We start from the raw sequence: 18,015 nt of genomic DNA, 5'->3' as shown, positions 1-18,015 counted from the left end.
ATGGAATTTAAGTTTCCTTGTTAAAGCATAACATAAGAGTTCCAATTCGGAATCTTAGCAGTTGTCTACTTCCATAAGCCAACCTCACATTTGGTAGTTCCTTTTTTCCACCCTTCAGTTCCAAGTCCTTCATCTTGTATTATTTCTGAACGTGTCTCTCTCTACAGTGAATGGATTGAAAATTTCTCTCTTTGATTTACTGGTCCCTTTGGCCTCTTGTCTCTTACCTGTTCTCTTGCATCATCAGTAATCAATCTGTCATTAGATGCTTAATAAATTACCAGAATACCTTTCACACAAAGCAATTACTGATTGGTCTTTACAGGGAAAGTCATATTTTGATTAAATTGGACTTATGGCTACAGATAGAAAATATACCTTTTCTGATAGTCACATTTCCAAGTCAAATGAAGAATGCATCTCCAGTCACTTTCTCATCTCATTAGCCATTCAGAACTATGGATTTTATAATATTTAATTATCTATGTATTTCTCTAGTAGCTAAATTAAGTAAAATGAGAGGTAACAGTCTATTACTTTTATTAGGTTGCAACACCACACCAAGCACTGTAGAGAGCACCGAAGGATGTGAGTTATTTTAGAAGGTAAGTAAAGAAGAACTGAAGTATCCGAATCCCCCTTATCATTGGTTAATTTTATGCAATGTAACTTTTTAAAATAAAAAGAGAACAAAGAGAGTTTTGTTGTGCATGCGTGTGTGTGCTTTTTGCAAGAAGCATGTGCTAATTTTGAAACACGACAATGTATTAATTGCATAAAATATTACTTTTGGATGCTGTATGTCTAATGAACAAATAATTATAAGAGTGCTCTGGGACTCAGTCGGCAATTCTCTTCTTTATCTATACCCACTTCCTAAGTGATCCTATCTAGTCCTGTGGTTGTAAATACCACCTCTATACTCCTAAACCCGTATTTATACTTCTTATCCCAACCAGTCCGCCATACATATGTCCAAATATCCACCCAACTTTACACGTGGATGCTTAATAGTCATGTCAGACTTAACCTTTACAAACAGACAGACCTCCTAGCTCCCCTCTCTAGCTGCTCTTCTCACAATGGTCTTCATCTCTGTGCAGGGCGCCAACAGTCATCCAAAAGGCTGATTGTAAAACCATGACTCGTATCTTTCTCTTACTCCCCACATTCAAGGCATTAACATATCCCGTCAGATATATACTTAAAATATTTCCCAAATTAGACAATTTCTCACTACCTCTATACATTTCATCCCAGTCCTAAACACCATTGCCTTTTACCTGACACTAGCAATGGTGTCCTAATAGGCTTTCCTGCCTCCATTCAGATCCTATACAGTCTCTTCTCCACTCAGCAGCTCACTGACTTTTTAAACATTAATCAGACCAACGTCTTTCAAAGTCTTCTTGGCTTATGTAAAATAAAACCTGAAATATTTTCCACGGCCTACATGGCTCTCTGTGAACTTGTTCTAACTAGCTTTCTGTTATTCTCTCACTGTCTTTCCTCCTCATGCCTACTGAAACCTACCTAGGCGTTTCCTAAATTTGTACTTGCTGTTCCCTGTGTCTAGGGTGACCAGACATTCTGGTTTGCCCGGGGTTTCAATTAATGTCAGCTGATACAATGTTTCATTTGGTTTGATATTATGAGTCCCTGACCGCAGTTGCTTCAAATTAGCTGGAATAGGTTTGGTAAGCTTCCACTTTGTACTAAATGCCAGTTCTTGGCATGGTCTTGTCTGTAGTGTGTGAGTAATGTGTGCAGTGGACCAAGTTTTCACTTTAACATGTGGTGAAATATGAAAGATGACCAAGAACATTCCATCACACTTATTTCCAAATGCGGTATAATTAAGGCTTCCATTTCAAAGGAGCATGCAGGGGTCTTGCAAGCACATAACTGGGGACAGCTCACTTCTGTTCTCAGGTGGTGCTGAAGGAAATATATGACGCCACCTACTCTGCCAGCCATTGGTGTACAGGAGCCCCAGCCCCAGCTTGTGAGACGCATAAAGGCACCAGGTTTCCTGTCAGGGATCAGTGAGAAATGAGGGAAATATGGTTTAGATATACATGAAATATATGCAGAAAATAAGACTAAGTAAGCAGTTCTTCTATAGAGCATATAATGTATAAGCTGAATATCCTTAGTAGAGAGATTTGGTTATTGCTTGGTATTGACATACAACTATTTAATTTTTGATAAAGTTTCTCAGTTTTTGAAATAGAGTATTTCAATAGCAATGAGCTCGAAAGTGAATGTTAAATAAAGTGAAAGTGCTGATTTTTTATTTCTCTTGTTGACTTCAATGCTTAATTTTCTCATAGTGCTTACCAATGTTTACTGCTTACTTTGGAGGCCATAAATTATATCACCAACATGTGAAAACCAGCAGATATAAATCTGCTGATGAAGCATCAGTATCTATTTCAAAAGTTAGTGGTTATTTTAAAACCTGGGCTGAAAAAAAGATAATTTATCTGATGCAGCTGCAGAATGTATGTTCTACAAACCACTCTAAGAGCCATGACTTTTCATCTAGATCAAAGGACTGTAGTTTTAAATTAATTGTCTTTATTTTCAATTGATGTTTTATTTTGAATGAATAAAAAGTGAAGCAATAGCTGTTAACATGTTGAGTTCATTAGCAGAAGAAGTAATACCAGTTTCCTAGCAGTGTCATCAGAGGCTTCAGAAAGAAAATCAGTTAATTTTAATAATGGTTAAAAGTTTTCATACAATACCTGAAATCAAAGTAAAGCTTTGGAAGTTCATTCTGGTAAAGATAAAATATTTGCAATTGTTGAATGCTACTATAAAATCAATTTAAAAGTAAAACCTTGAAGTCACAATTGTTTTGTTTGATAACAAAAATATAAATTTTGTAAAACACATTATTGTGGTAAAAACATAGTTCTCATTAAATTAAGAAGCCTATGGAAAAATAGAGCTACCATATGATCCAGGTATACCACTCCTGGGCATATATCCAGACAAAACTATAATTCAAAAAGATACCTGCACCCCTATGTTCATAGCAGCACTATTCACAATAGCCAAAACATGGAAACAACCTAAATGTCCATCAACAGATGAATGGATAAAGAAGATGTGGTATATATATATACAATGAAATACTATTCAGTCATAAAAAAGAACAAAATAATGCCATTTGCAGCAACATGGATGCAACTAGAGATTATCATACTAAGTGAAGTAAGTTAGACAGAGAAATACAAATACCATATGATATCACTTATATGTGGAATCTAAAATACGGCACAAATGAACCTATCTACAAAACAGAAACAGACTCATAGACATAAAGAACTGACTTGTGGTTGCCAAGGGGGAGGGAGGAGGGAGAGGGATGGTCTGGGAATTTGGGGTTGGTAGATGCAAACTATTACATTTAGAATGGATAAACAACAAGGTCTTACCGTATAGCACAGGGAACTATATCCAATCTCCTGGGATAAACCATCTTGGAAAAGAATACTAAAAAAAAAAGAATGTATATATGTGTAAAACTGAGTCACTTTGCTTGTACAGTGGAGGTTAGCACAACATTGTAAATCAACTATACTTCAATTTTTAAAAAGCCTATGGAGCAGATATATACTAGGAATTAATTTTGATATACACATAATTTGTAATCATGTTCAAATAAATTGGGATATCCCACCAAGGAAAATAGAAGCTGTAGTTGTACACACATACACACACACACACAGAGTAGCTAAACAACAAAATGTGATGACACTGATGTTGAATACAAAAAAAAAAAACTTCGATATAGCAATACAAGCTTTGTCTCTTTGCTATCTATCATCAAATGGGTTTTAGAAATGTTTGCACTTTTGAAGAACTGCTTTTTAAATCAAACTTGTCTCATAAAGATATTGTACATTTTTATGAATGATCCCAAATTTTGGTTGTATTTTGTGCAAAAGCAGTTGAAAATATTTAATCAAATTACTACACTAATCAAGTGCCAACAGCCTTCAGCTTTTGAATTTTTAACAAATTACAGTTATGAAAATAAAATGCAAGCAAGATGATAAAATTTTTATAATTGTGAGATTTTATAAGATAAAAATCTTATAATTGTGCTTGGGAATAGCTCAGTTTGTGGGAAGAATCTTACAATAAAATTCCTATTGTTAGTTGGATAAATCTGTGTTATATACTGGAATTGGAAGAAATTGAGAAGGTTTATGATTTTACAGCATCTATAGCTGGCAAAACATTTAAAAATCATAAGTAGAGACAACTTATTTGAAGTTTTGTCTTACAAAAATATTTGTCAAAGAACAGAGGCAAAAAGATAGTAACTGTGAAAATATTTGTCCTGAACTATTTATGTATTTCAATATGAAAAAGATAAATTTGAGAATATTCTTCATTTTGCAGAATATGCTCTAAGGTTACCTGATACCTTAACATTTATAGAGAAAATATTTTTCTTATTTCAAAAGATTGTTATATAGACAGAAAAATTGAGGGTGTCAAAGATTTTAAATTTATTAACCTTAAAATGCAACTTGGAAGAATATTGCAGGGAATTTATGATAACAAAAATAAAGAGATCATATTTTAAAAAAATACATTCTTCTGAAAAAAACATCTTGTATTAGGATTCTCCACAGAAACAGAACCAACACAATGGTGTATATATATATATATAGAGAGAGAGAGAGAGAGAGAGACTCATGTGATTATGAAGGCTGGGAAGTCCCACCAGTGATGTAGTTCCAGTCCAAGGGCAGAAGAAAATTGATGTCCCAGCTTAAAAACAGTCAGGCAGAGAAATGGTATCTCGGGCCTCCAACAGATTGGATGAGGTCCACTCACACTGGGGAGGACAATCACTTTACACAGTCTACCAATTCAAATGTTAAGTTCATCCAGAACACCCTTATGGACACAGCCAGAATGAGGTTTAATCAAGTCAACCTGGGTCCCACTCAAGCAGACACACAAAATTAACCATCCCACAGCTGTAACATGGTGTTAAGATACATATGGCTAAGAAAATGATTGAAGTATCTAAATATAAATTTAGATAAATAGTCTGCTTATGTGATTTTAAAATGTTCAGATGATTAAAATTCTATTTTTATTTTGCTTATGTTACTTTAAATGTTTGAGTAATTGTTATCAATACATTTTTTCTCTTGACTTTCTAGATACATGAATAAATATAAAAGAGTATATAAACTCTTTTTTGTTTAACAGTTTGAGTTGGATTCCCCACCACTTGCAAGCCAATGAATCCTAATACCACACTTAATAGGACTCTTTTGAAGAAATAGGTAGATAATGTTTGTGAAGTATAGCATCCTGTATCATAAATCTCCATCATGGTAGCTATTCCTATAAATCTGGTAATATAACTTCCAATAGATACGAGTACAAAATGCCAAGGTAGCATCAAGTCCCTAACAATATTTTCAATACAGTTTGGATAATGCTAATTATGGCTCTCACACATTCAACGTTTTCCCTATAGTTTGCTACTTTCTCTGAGCACTCTGCCTCAGTTATAGCAGTAATCAATATTCAGGTTAAAGAGTTTGAAATAGCTAGCTGGAGGAGTAGGCTGAGAAGTTAATAATCTTTGTAGCATCATTTAAGACCCCCTTAGAATATGTACTATTCAAATGCATTTTCTGAATCATATATGAATTTAGGTGAATCTAAATAATATGTGATTTACACACTTCTTGGCTGTTTCCTCCTCTAGCCTTTCTTAGATTTTGATGCAAATGCTTGTGAAGAGGAAACCATCATAAGTAATGAGACATCTATTCTTTCATCCAACAAAGATTTATCAAGCACTTACTGTGTACCAGACACTGTTCTGATTACCTGTTAAACACCAACCTAAAAAATAAAATTCCAACCTTTGTGGAGTTTATAATCTGTGGGTAAAAGAAAATAACAACAATATTTTTAAGTAAATTAAATAATACGTTATAAGGAAATAAGTGCTATGGGAAAAAAAGAAAAAACATATATAGAGAGATCATGTATGGTGGATCAAGAGTAGAGAAGCAGAGGTTGGATTTCAGTGTTAAATAAGGTAGTGAGGAGAGGCCTCAGGGAGAAGGTGGGATTTCATCAAAGACTTGAAGTGGACATCTGGGAGGAGAGAGTCTGAAACAGAGAAAACAGCGAGGATAAAGGCCCTAAAGAGGGAGTGGGCCTATTGTATTTGAGGAATAAGGGGGAGGGCAGTGTGGCTGGCTTGAGAGGCAGAACAGAGGTGATGACGTCAAAGGCCTTAGCTGGAACTCTGAATGAAATGAATCAATTTACAAATTTCTCTTCTTCCTGGCAACAAAAGTCCCCTGTACTGAGGAGGGAACTGAAAGCCTGCTGTCATATGTAAAAAGGGGGGAGCACATATTTGTTGGTAAAAAAATGAAATAAAAAACTCATCATTTTCCATAGGAACACTTGTGCAAGTAGAATACGTTTCAACAGAATGGCCTGGAAAACAAAGGGATGTTAGCTGGAGGAAGAGAAGTGGCAGTTCTTCACAGGCAAGTGACAGAACCTCAAAGCCTTGGACTCTTATTTGACTGAATGAGTCTCAGTCCAATTCCATGGTAGCCTGTGCAAAGAATGATTGATTTTCATCACCTTAACCTGGTGTACTTTCCACAATGCCAGAAGGCTAATAGAAAGGAGAATGAGATGTACTGTTTCTTAATATGTGGTCCCTAGACCACCAGCATAGTATCACCTGGGGATACCTATGAAAATGGCAGATTGCTTGACCCTTCCCAGGTATATTGGATTATGCTCTCCAGGTTACTTTTATGTATCTAAAGTTTGAGAACACTGAATAAAAAGACAACTTCCTAAGGGTGTTTCTGACTCTGGATTTCTATGGACAGAGCTTCCCATGCCAGGCCCCAAAATGTTTAATCCTGGTGTCTTTTGTCTATGGTTTTCAGGGCCACTGATCTTTGAATCAGATGAAAAGGAAAGAGTTGAGAAAAGGACTGTAAGATGTGTCACAGGGAAAGGAGATGATTTAAATAAATGTTTAAACCATGGTTCATTTCTGTAACTGTACAATCATTAAAAACGTGCATAGTCATTGGGTGGAGGTCACCTTTTCATTGTGATGTTTAGATTTGAGTGTATATTAATTCCTCTGAGTACAGAGTTGTTGATTCTGATGATCTGAGCCAAAGAGAAGTAATGATGGCTAAATACCTGAGATCTATTGCCTTGTTAGCGATGTTAATGGCCAATGACAACACAATCTAAAGAGATTTACTGTTTGGCTTTGGAAGAAGTATCAAGCTAAAAGTATAATTAAAACATTTATTAACCTGACAAGTTGAAAAGTATAGGTTAAGAATTATGGTGTCTGAAGGGTAGCAATGACTTGTTTCCATTCTGTCCTATGCCTACTTTGTCTCATGGAATATCCCCACCTAGTCTATAGGAAGTGAGGAAATGGGCTCACTAATTTTCCTTAATTGCTAGTTTGAACACCAAAAAGACTTGGAAAAAAAATTCTTTCTTGCGAAGCCAGCAATTATTGAAATTCTCTAATTACCCTGTCTGAGACCTTTCTTCATACTGGGGTGATGCAGACGGTCTCTCAATTTTTTAAAGGTCAAATTACCTTGCTTCAGGATCTTCTGGTGATGGGCCAAATGAGATGAGCTTAATTTAATATGTCTCTGCTGCTTTTCTTTCAATCCAAAGGGGCATCCATCATGGGCTTCTCATTCTGACTGATATTGATCAGGTAATTGCCCTCAGCTTGTCAAACTATCATGATTTTTATAAGAATGAGTCTTTTCTAGAGGAAAGTAGACCTGAGAGAGAGAGAGATGCAAAGATTTCGATTAGAAGTTTGCCCAAAAGCCAGTCAAAGTAGAAGGAAGGATGGAGAGAGGAGAGAGGAGCTAGGGGAAGGAAGAAGGTAAGAGGAGAGGGTAGAGATAAGTGTTGTGTCCTTTTAAAATGCAGTCCTGTGAATTACAATGATTTACTCGGTACAATTCAGAAAAAAGTTCCAGCCCAGCACAAGTCAGTGAAGGCCAGTTTTGACATAGCCAACTGTGTGCTTGCTCAGAGCAAGCATTAAGAAAAATACCAGCCTTACTTAATCTTCTGTCTCAGGATCAAGGTGAAGACTATTCTTGTGGCTCAGGACAATTGTTTTCTTTTTCTTTGAGAGTCTGATGTAAATAAACATTAGCCAACACTTTCATGTATCCTAGTTTATTAGGGTGAAGCTAGAACCCCAAATAAAAGGAAAAAACTCCTGCCAGGAGAGGAGTTCCTCCAGGAAACTGCCTAATGTTGATCTGGGGAATGTCTTCTTAATGCGGCAGACATGCCAAGCCCAGGGACATCTTGAGAGAAAAACATTTCCTTCAAGACACGCTGAGCCGTGTATGAGACAAATTCGGCTGTACGGCTTTATGTGAAATAGAGCAAGGTTACAAGAGCTCATGTGAAGAGCCTAGAAAGTCAAAGAGAGCCTACATCTAGGGTATCATTATAGCTAACCACCTGTCCCGGGCAGTCCTGGGTGTCCACAAGCTGTATCAGTCCAGCAGGGAGAGCCATCCTGCTGCAAAGGGCTTCATGTAATCATCTGCCATCCCCGCAGATAGTCAAGACTAGCTTGATGCCCTTCAATTGACAGTGCTTAAGAATAAAGGATGCAGCTTCGTCACCTTCAGACAGTTCTAGAAATAATCCCTTAAAACACCAGTGCCTTCTATAAAGTCGCTTTAAAACAGTTGACTCTAACCAGGTTCTTTTTCAGACTTCACTGGCCTTAAGCCCTCTTACATTTGGAGGTCTTGCCCCACTCCCCATATATCAACACTTACTAAAAATATACCCAGGACCCACATTAAACCTAATATTGATACAATTTTTTTCCAAAAATATTTGTAAATTTGCTTTTGATATTATTTGGCTGCGAGTAACTGACTTGATTCACAACTTGTTCTGAGCTATCAGCAATCACCATGCACAGCTGAAAATTTCACAGAGTGAGAAAATCTAAACCTACAAATTGTTTTCAAATGCAGTGGAGTGTTAATGAATACTAAATTTAACAATTAATTAAGTTGGCATAATATCACATAATGTTGGTATTTAATACAACATTTATTAAAATCCATTTGGCAATTTTTTTTGTGGTATTTTGGAGCCAATTTTTTGAGCAAAATTTTGTCTCACATGTCGGATGAATATGTGCCCTGACCTTGGTTCTTTCAATGGTAGTAACGTGAGTATAATTAAAAATATAGTTTGCTGTATCTTTATGGGAGTTTTGCAGTAGAAATTGTTAAAGTTTGTCCCTTGCAAAGTGAATCTCATATTACAGCTCACCTCCTATTGTGGACCAGAAATGCCTGAACAAATGGACAAATGTTGGACTTGTTACCTGGTACTGGATGTTCTATTACCCTAGGAAAGTATAAACCAAGGACAAGTATGAGCCTCAGCTCCACCTGAAACTACTTATCTGTTCCCCAGAGAAAGATCATAATAAGTTGAAGTTACTGAGGAAGAAAAAGAAGACGTAGGGAAAATAGCTAAAGAAATGGAAAGTGGTTTTTTTCAGTTTTCATTTCTGGATTTCAAGATTTTCCTTTCTATTTTAATTTCTTTCTCACACAATCTCCTTTTTCTTATCTACGTCTCAAAAGAATTGCCAATGGCATATTGGGCTAATACAGTAAACACACATAGATGCAGCAGATCAGAGATCTCTACCATTGTCTTCCTTCACTCTTCCAGTTTGCCTTCCCCCAGGAAAACTCCAATTACTGACTTCATTGACTTGTGTGCCTGTGCATGTCTGCATGTGCACTGAGCGGGTACATTCACAAGTGGGCACTTTCAGTGTTTTCCTGTTGGAATTCACCCTTTCTAGACGGCAGGCGAGGCTGTAAACCCTGCCTGAAGCTCACCCCATGATTTTCCCGTCCCACACCCTCTCCTTTCCTGGCTCCTGGCTCCAGCGTTCTGGGGTTACTAAAGCAAATGTCCAGCACACTGTAGGTGTGCCGTCTTAGCTGCTGAACACTTTCTGTGAATCTAGACAAAACTACTACTCAGAGTGAATGCTATTTATTTTTTATTTTGCTCATATTTCTTGTACTTCTATGACAACAGAATTTTTCTCTCATGTTCAATGGTAAAGTATGTATATATGTGTATGTGTATGTATATATAGTTTGTGTGTGTGTGTTAAATTGCCTAGCCAACTTTACATTTCTATCCTTTCACGTTTTTAGAATTAACCACATTTGTGAAAAGGATAAATCCTTCATTGAGCTCTTTTCCTTTCTTAAATTGTATGTGGAATGTGCCTTTTGGCTCTTCCCTATGTACATAATGTGTAAAATAATCAAAGCACCATCACAACCTGACAGCTCAGGCCTTTGATAAATAGGGCTTTATATGGGATTATCATATGACATTTCCAAACTAAGTTATATTTATGAGTCATATAGAGTACTATTGCACGATCATCCCTCAGTGTGGAATTTGTACATTTTACAAGGAGTGGAAGAAAGTAAAGGACCTGGAATTGGATGCCCTTATTTTTGAACTTGAAATTTTAAAAAAAGAGAGAAAGGAAGGAAAGCCGTCATTTAATATTCCCCCAACTGCTCAGGTAAGCTTCCTGAAATTTTGAAGGGAATCTTATGTCCTATATTGTCTCAGATTCTATTACTTCATATACTTAAAATCAGTGTGTTCAAACATCCTTAGAAATTAGCTAATCTAACACTCCCTCTTTACAGATGAGGGAACTGAGCAGAGCCAGAAACACAATTCAAAGCTCCCAACCCCTTGAACATTTCTCCACCAAACCTCACAGCTTCCCTAGACAACCAAATACACAGACAAGACTTCATCAAAACATCAAGATGACAACACATAAATGAAGCAAAGCAAAGGTATTCTACATATGAAATACTAGTTTCCCCCAAAAGTTATTTATACAGTTTGTCAGCCATTTAGGAAAACATTGTACCATTCAAGTGAGAAAATATTTTTTTCTTGGTTAAATTCAAAATATTTTCTCGCTTTGAATATGATATTACTTTATAATTTCTTAGGAACCTTAACAGAGAAGACAGATATTGTTCCTCTCCCTTTTTAAAATCAGAGCCCTCAGAAAAGAGTGACATGGGTTCTTCAGTATCCCTCTCATATTTCCTTCCAGTGGTCTGCAGCATATACAGCCATGTCTGCCAGCTCTAACCCTGCCTGGTCTACTTGATACTGGGATTGGCATTGGAGAATTTACATCATCTCTAGGAATGAGCAGATTAGTGGTAAATCATGTGCATTGAATTTTGTATATCACACCACATTTTAAATGTTCTTCCAAGGCTACATTTTAGTTGGAGGCTCCTTGGGGACCATTCTTTTGTAAATAGGATGCTATCCAATCAATTCTGCATTTGATAGTGTTGATATTCCAACAGGTAAGACCACTATATAATGTAGCAATAAAATCTAGATACTATTGCTGCTTTCTAAAAAGGAAAACTTTCAAAAATCACTTACAAATTCATGAGTCACAAGAAAAAATGTAATACAGATATGGAACTACTGTCCTATGTTGCAGAATAAAATGGTATCTTCTGCCCAAACCCACTCCATATAAAAATATAGTTCATCTGATCCCATAGCTGACCCACATGGAATTGCCTGTATCATTAAAACAAGATAACTTGACCTAAAATAAAATAAAATATACCATAGGGAGATAGTCTTTATCAGCTCTAATAGGAATAAATGTCTAAAATAGGATAATTAGAATCTTTCAAGAAAGAAAGTATTTTAAAAAGTTCTTTCAGTTATCAAACTGAAATTTTTGGCAAACTGCTGAGATATTTCCTTAGTCCCTTCAGTGTGGGTGAATATTTCAAGGAGCAAGAGGGTCATAAGATGACATACTGATAAAAGTGATGTAACTTCCCTCCTTGATATTTCATAAGTACCAGCATTGACATTTCCAAAGCTCTCCTTCTTACCCTGATTCAGAAGTCGTACCTCTTCACTGAAAATGGCATAATCACTAAACCAGAAATCGACTGTAAATACACACAAACTTGTGTGACCCAAAGGAATAAAACAGGAACCACGACAACTAGAAGAAATAAAAAAACAAAACGCCTGGTCACAATTTCTTCTCCCTTTTCTGTACTCCTTCTAAATATACAAACCAGACAGTCATGGTAGGTATTTCTCCAGTTCACTGGTATTGAAGTAGGCAAATTTGGTTAAATGATGGGCTCCTAGTCTTATCAGACTTAATGTTAATATCTCATATTACTTTGTTAAACAGTCAAACAAAATAACCTACATTATATCCACACCATTTATATAGCAATAACCGTAACTTGCCAAATGCTGTATTTCCCCTGAACCAGTTCAGAGTATGGATGTTCCTTCAGAGAAACTCTCTCCTTGTAATCAATTATTTTCAGAGAATTAAAAAGATTTAGGAGACAGAACCAGGACTCTCTTCATTGTGATCTTTAAAACTAACAAAATTGAATGGCTCCAACATGGGATTATGGTAAAGCAGAAAACCTCTCATGTTCACAATTATGTGCAGATGCAAATGTCTCTCTTACTCTAATGAAATAACGATGCCTTATTTCCTGCAGTTTCATTGACAAATAATAAGAAAGATGTTTAAATGGGTGTGGCAGGGTGAGGGTTAAATCTGATTGTAATTAGATTGCAGTATGCATGGTCATGTGGTTAATAGTAAATTTTCCTTGATTAACTGGTCCTGTTTGTTAAGAGCCCCTATTAACATTAGCGCTCTCTGCGTTGGCTGTGGAGACACACCATGGACCAGTGCAAAATTAATGAAGGCAGGTACGCATGCTGATTAGAATGTGGCAGTTTAATAAACTCTTCCAACATTAAATTATTTAATGCATTCATGCTCATGCAGGCTATTCGATGGTCAGCTTGACCACCTATGTGTTAATATTGGGAATTGAAATGCAGAGAGTGGAAGAGATATAGTGGTGTATGAGGTAATTAGCTCTCATGTCTGATAAATGGGGCAATACCTATGTGTGCACATGTTTTAGCACACCACAAATGGTGCTTTCATTAGCTGGAATCTTCTGTGGAAATTTTTATAAATGTTTAGTTTGATTTTTGCACCATAAACAGTGGGTCTGATAGCTGTAGCCACTGTCAATTGAATATTTGAGGCAAATTTCAAGTCAGCTATAAAATAAACTGTCTTGTTAAAATAAATGGGTCACAAAAATTAGATAGGAAGCTTATCAATAAACATCTCCAATCTGGACATAATCTCTATCTATCATATAGAAAATATTTTATATAAATATAAATGCTTTCAACATATAAATGCAAATACCTATTAGATTTTGAGCAAAATAATAAGCTCTTACATTTTCACAATGCTCTATAGTTTATACAATGCGTGTACATATGTTATTCTATTTAATCCTAATCATAGCCATTTTAGGGGCACAGTATTTGCTAATAAGTGGCCTATCAGAGCCTTGAAATCTCAGTTCTTGTAACTCAAAATCCAGAGCTTGATAGCACAATTCCACAGCTGCCCACAAAACTAGTATTTGTAAGAATAAACTATTATTTATAAAAGAAGTTCAGTTTTAACAGTAAGTGAGCATTCTGGCAACTTAACCTCTCTGAGAACAAAATGCTACTTAGATTTGGTAGAAACACAAAAGAGGAAAATTCTATATTTTAGCACCATCTAAATATAAACAAGTATTTAAAATGACTTACATTTTCCTAGATCCCAGGATACTTTCTGGCTGTAATTTAGGCACTCATAGGAACTTTTTTAGTGTTTACACGGAATTAAGTATGCTAACACAGAACAATCCAGGCTCTGGACTTTGGAAACAGTGTAGAAAATATGAACTATACTTTTGTGAAGGTACCAAGTCTAGGTTTCCTGAATCACAAGACCACCCAGTATAAAAATAAGTCCTGGGAGAATGACTGAATAAATTTTTCAGTATGGGGATTTCTATGATTTTGCCATTCCTGTTTTCAGTTCTTCTCCCATTCTTAGGACTCCAGCTAAATAAAAAGAAGGAGAAAATGATTCTTGCTCTGACAAAATCAGAGGAGAGTAGCCAGGAAGCCTGGAAAGACTAATGTACAGAATCCAGTATAGCAAATCTGTCTTCTGGTCTTGGATGTTCCCAGGAACTGGCAGTGTGACTTTGAGCAATTAGTTAACTTCTCTGGGTCTCATTCTTTTCAGGTGTAGTGAGGGGTTTGGGGATAGGGAACTCTCAGGTTCCTCAAATCTCTAGCAGGATCTTCTAATATTCTCTTACCAGGAGAAAGGATGCCAATGGTCTTTTTTTTTCACACCCCCTGTGGGTGAAAAAGAGCCATGAAATTCTGTGGCAGACAATAAGCACCACCTCTGAACAGTATCCTCTGCAGCTTCCCTTCTCTTAAGGACATGAATGGATAATTTGGGGCTTTGGCTGGCCTCTAATTTCTCTATGGGCCTCAGCCAGCCTGGATAGTCTGATTGAATTCTTTCTATTGTTGTGGGGTGTTTTGTTTTGTTTTTGTTTTTTCACCTCTGGCCAGCTTCAAAGGATGCTGTGGTCATGAATTAATATTGTCCTCTTGGTTAGCTATTACAGTGTTGGTTGCAGTATCATTGGTGCTTGTCTTTACTGCTTTCCTTTGACACTGTGGACAGTTATTGATGTCTGGCACTTGTTATAGGTGGTTGGCAGCTATGTGAATACTGTAACTTATGATAGGCTTTCCACAACATTGCCGTGGTGTCCATGAATTCTGACAGGTATCTGAAGGATATAAGAGTTGCCAGTCCACTCTTTGCAGTCATGGTGTGTGCTGACAAAATGTGTTTTTATCTTCCACTGGGGCTAGCAGAAAATTTGTACAATTAGGAGAATAAACAATTTCCACTTGTTTGTATATTTTCAGTCAATGAGCATTGTGGAAAATCACTGTGTTCTATCCATCTAAGTTATTTAATTACAAAGTAAAAGTAGCACAAACCAGGCTAAGTCTTTACTTCTTACTTCCAAACTATTGGCTTCTTGGAAAATCAAGTGTTGGAAAGCTTTTTATCTGAATACCTGAAGTGTGAGAAGGCTGCTCCAAAAGATGGCAAGGTCACACCCGACACACAGAATGAGCTCAAAACAGCAATAATAATTGAGCATTAGAATCTCATGATTGGATGGCTGGGATAATGATAATGTGATGAACATGGAAATACAACTTTGATATCATGCATATTTTCAAAATGCCCTTATAAGCTCAAGTAACTTTTCCAGCAATATCATTCCCTTTGCATTGTCTAGTGCTGTATATTTCCAGGTATTTTGAATTCATTTATCCCTCATGACAACTCAGTGAGATGAACAATTTATATCTCTGTTTCACATATTAGAAAATTGAGTCTCAGAAAGTTGAATTAACTTGCCTAGGTTCATGGAGGGACCGAGATAGAGGCAAGATTCAAACTCAGAGAGTCTTAGTGTTCTTAACCTCTATGAATGGTACATCTAAACCTGCACAGTTCAATAAGGCAACCACTAGTCACATGTAGCTATTGAGCAGTTGAAATGTGTCTAGTGCGAATTCAAATGTGCTACCAGAGTAAAATATACCGGATTTGAAGACTCAATATGGAAAAAAATTCATATAAAATATCTTATTAGCAGTTTTGTTATATTGAGTACATGTTGAAATGATGTTTTAAATATTTGCAGTTAAATAAAATATATTATTAAAACTCATTTCACCTGTTCCTTTTTACTTTTTAATGTACCTACTAGAATATTTTTGTATATATTATACATATATATTTCCATTGATTCATTCAGATTCTTCACCCAAGTGGCTTCAATTTTATTTGTTTTCCATATTTTCCACTATAAGGATATTTCATTTGTACGAAGACTCATTGCGAGGTGGGGGGGAAAGGTGGGGAGCCCTTCCTTCAACTGAAAAAATAACCACAGTGCTCCCAGTGGTGGCAATCTCCTGGCGTGCTTCATGGGCACAACCTGGTGTGGAATTTAGAACAGTTGTCCATCAACAGTGACTATAAACCAAAGTGATCTGCTTCACTGTTTGTCATGGAACTCTTCTGATTTGTACCAACAACCCATACTGGAATCTTTCAAATGTTGGGAATTCCTGGCTAGTTGTTAGCCAAACATTAGCATCTATCATGTGCAATTGCCTCTCTATGTTGAAGTCTTTAAGAGTAGGCATTGTATATTATTCATTATTTTGTCAAAGAGCCTAGTACAAGGGTCTTAGGAAAATAGGAGAGGGGTAGACAGAGACTCCAGTCCAACAGCACCAGTGAAGTTATATCTGTTTAGGGAGGGAGAAAAAGAAATCCCTCACAGGATCTGAGAAAATAGCTCATTTCTTTCACAGTTGTACAAATATCTGATAACCAACATTATTAACCAAAACACATTTAGGTCACTTTTCACACAGAAGTTTCCCTATGAAAAAAAAAAAGTCAAAATTAAGTTTTTTGGAAGTATTTGTTGCTGACTGACCAAATTTGTCTTCTAAATGAAATTAATAAGTCAGCAAGCATCATGAGGTACATGCACTGGAAAGAAAACTTTTAAAAAACCCTGTGAGAAGCTCCATCGTAAGCAGAGTCCAGGAATTATACACTTGAGTTTTTACACCCCCATGATGAGGAGACAACGCATATGAAAAGCCATGGAATAAAGGGTTGTAAGCTTTAATGAACATGTGTAGGAATTAATGCAATACATTGGACTTAAGTACAGCACATGCGTTAAGACATGAAAAAGACTGAGTTAGGTAGATATAGGGGGAGATGTGTCAAACCTCCACTTATAAGATTCAATTTGACCTGAGAGGCAATTACATGCTATTTCTGAAATAATTGATCAAATTAAAAATTCCAAGTTCAGCTTTTTTTGAAACAGTAAAAACAACAACAACAAAACCTTTAGTGTTTTTTTTCCTCACCTCTAGCTAAAAACCAGCTGAATTTTAAAACCGAATTTGGCAGGCACTTGATGGCATGCTTTCAGCATGATGTTTTAAAGATTAAACTATGGAGCAATCTTTAAACATTAATGGAGGTCACATGGCAAACTTCACTCGCACAATAGAATCATCATGTCCATCTCTTCAAATGTGAGCCGGCTCCAAGCTGGAGGAATACAAAGAGATATTCTTATCCTTCCTCCTCTTCCTCTTCTTTGGGTTCTCACAACAACATCTTTTAAACGTTTCTGTAGCACATCTAATTCCTCTCTAGTACATTTTGCTGGCTTTGGTGTTCAATTTAATTTGTATCAGCAGAATAATCCAAGTGAACCTAGGTTGCTATAATGTTACATTAGGAAGATCTGATTCATTTGCAACTAGGTAGACCCAAATTCATTAACATTTACTCTATAGGCTTCCAGCAGGTGACTTTATGAGAGGAAACAGATGCATCTGAATGTCACCTTACCACACATATGCCTATTAATAGATTTTTGTTCTGTCCATATACTATTGCTGAATCCCATTCTAAGGGAATATGGATAATGGCAATAGTTTAATTTATTTTAAATACACAGAATTATACAGAAATGTTCTCTAAGAGGCTTTGACAATTAAACGAGTCCAAATTTTACACAGGCACAGTGGGGATCGACCTCAACGGCTTTCTAAGTGCTAATTACTAAACTTAAATGCTGCATGGTTCAAAGGGCTAAACCACAGAGAGGGTGGTGAGAGGTTGTGGGTTCTAATCCCCACGTCAATAGTCTGACCTAAGGGTGACTTCCTAGAACAGAAAAGTAAAAACAAGCGGTCCAACTGTCTGGCTTCGGCACCAGGGCAAAGAAACTGGTTGGAGACCTGTAGCCTCAGATACAGGTTCATGCATCCTGAAGAAACTCAGCCCCTTGCCAAAAGGAGCTT

The sequence above is a fragment of the Balaenoptera borealis genome (genome assembly GCF_965194805.1).
Source record: "Balaenoptera borealis genome assembly, chromosome: 1".
Classification (NCBI taxonomy): domain Eukaryota; kingdom Metazoa; phylum Chordata; class Mammalia; order Artiodactyla; family Balaenopteridae; genus Balaenoptera; species Balaenoptera borealis.
This window is presented reverse-complemented; position numbering follows the sequence as displayed.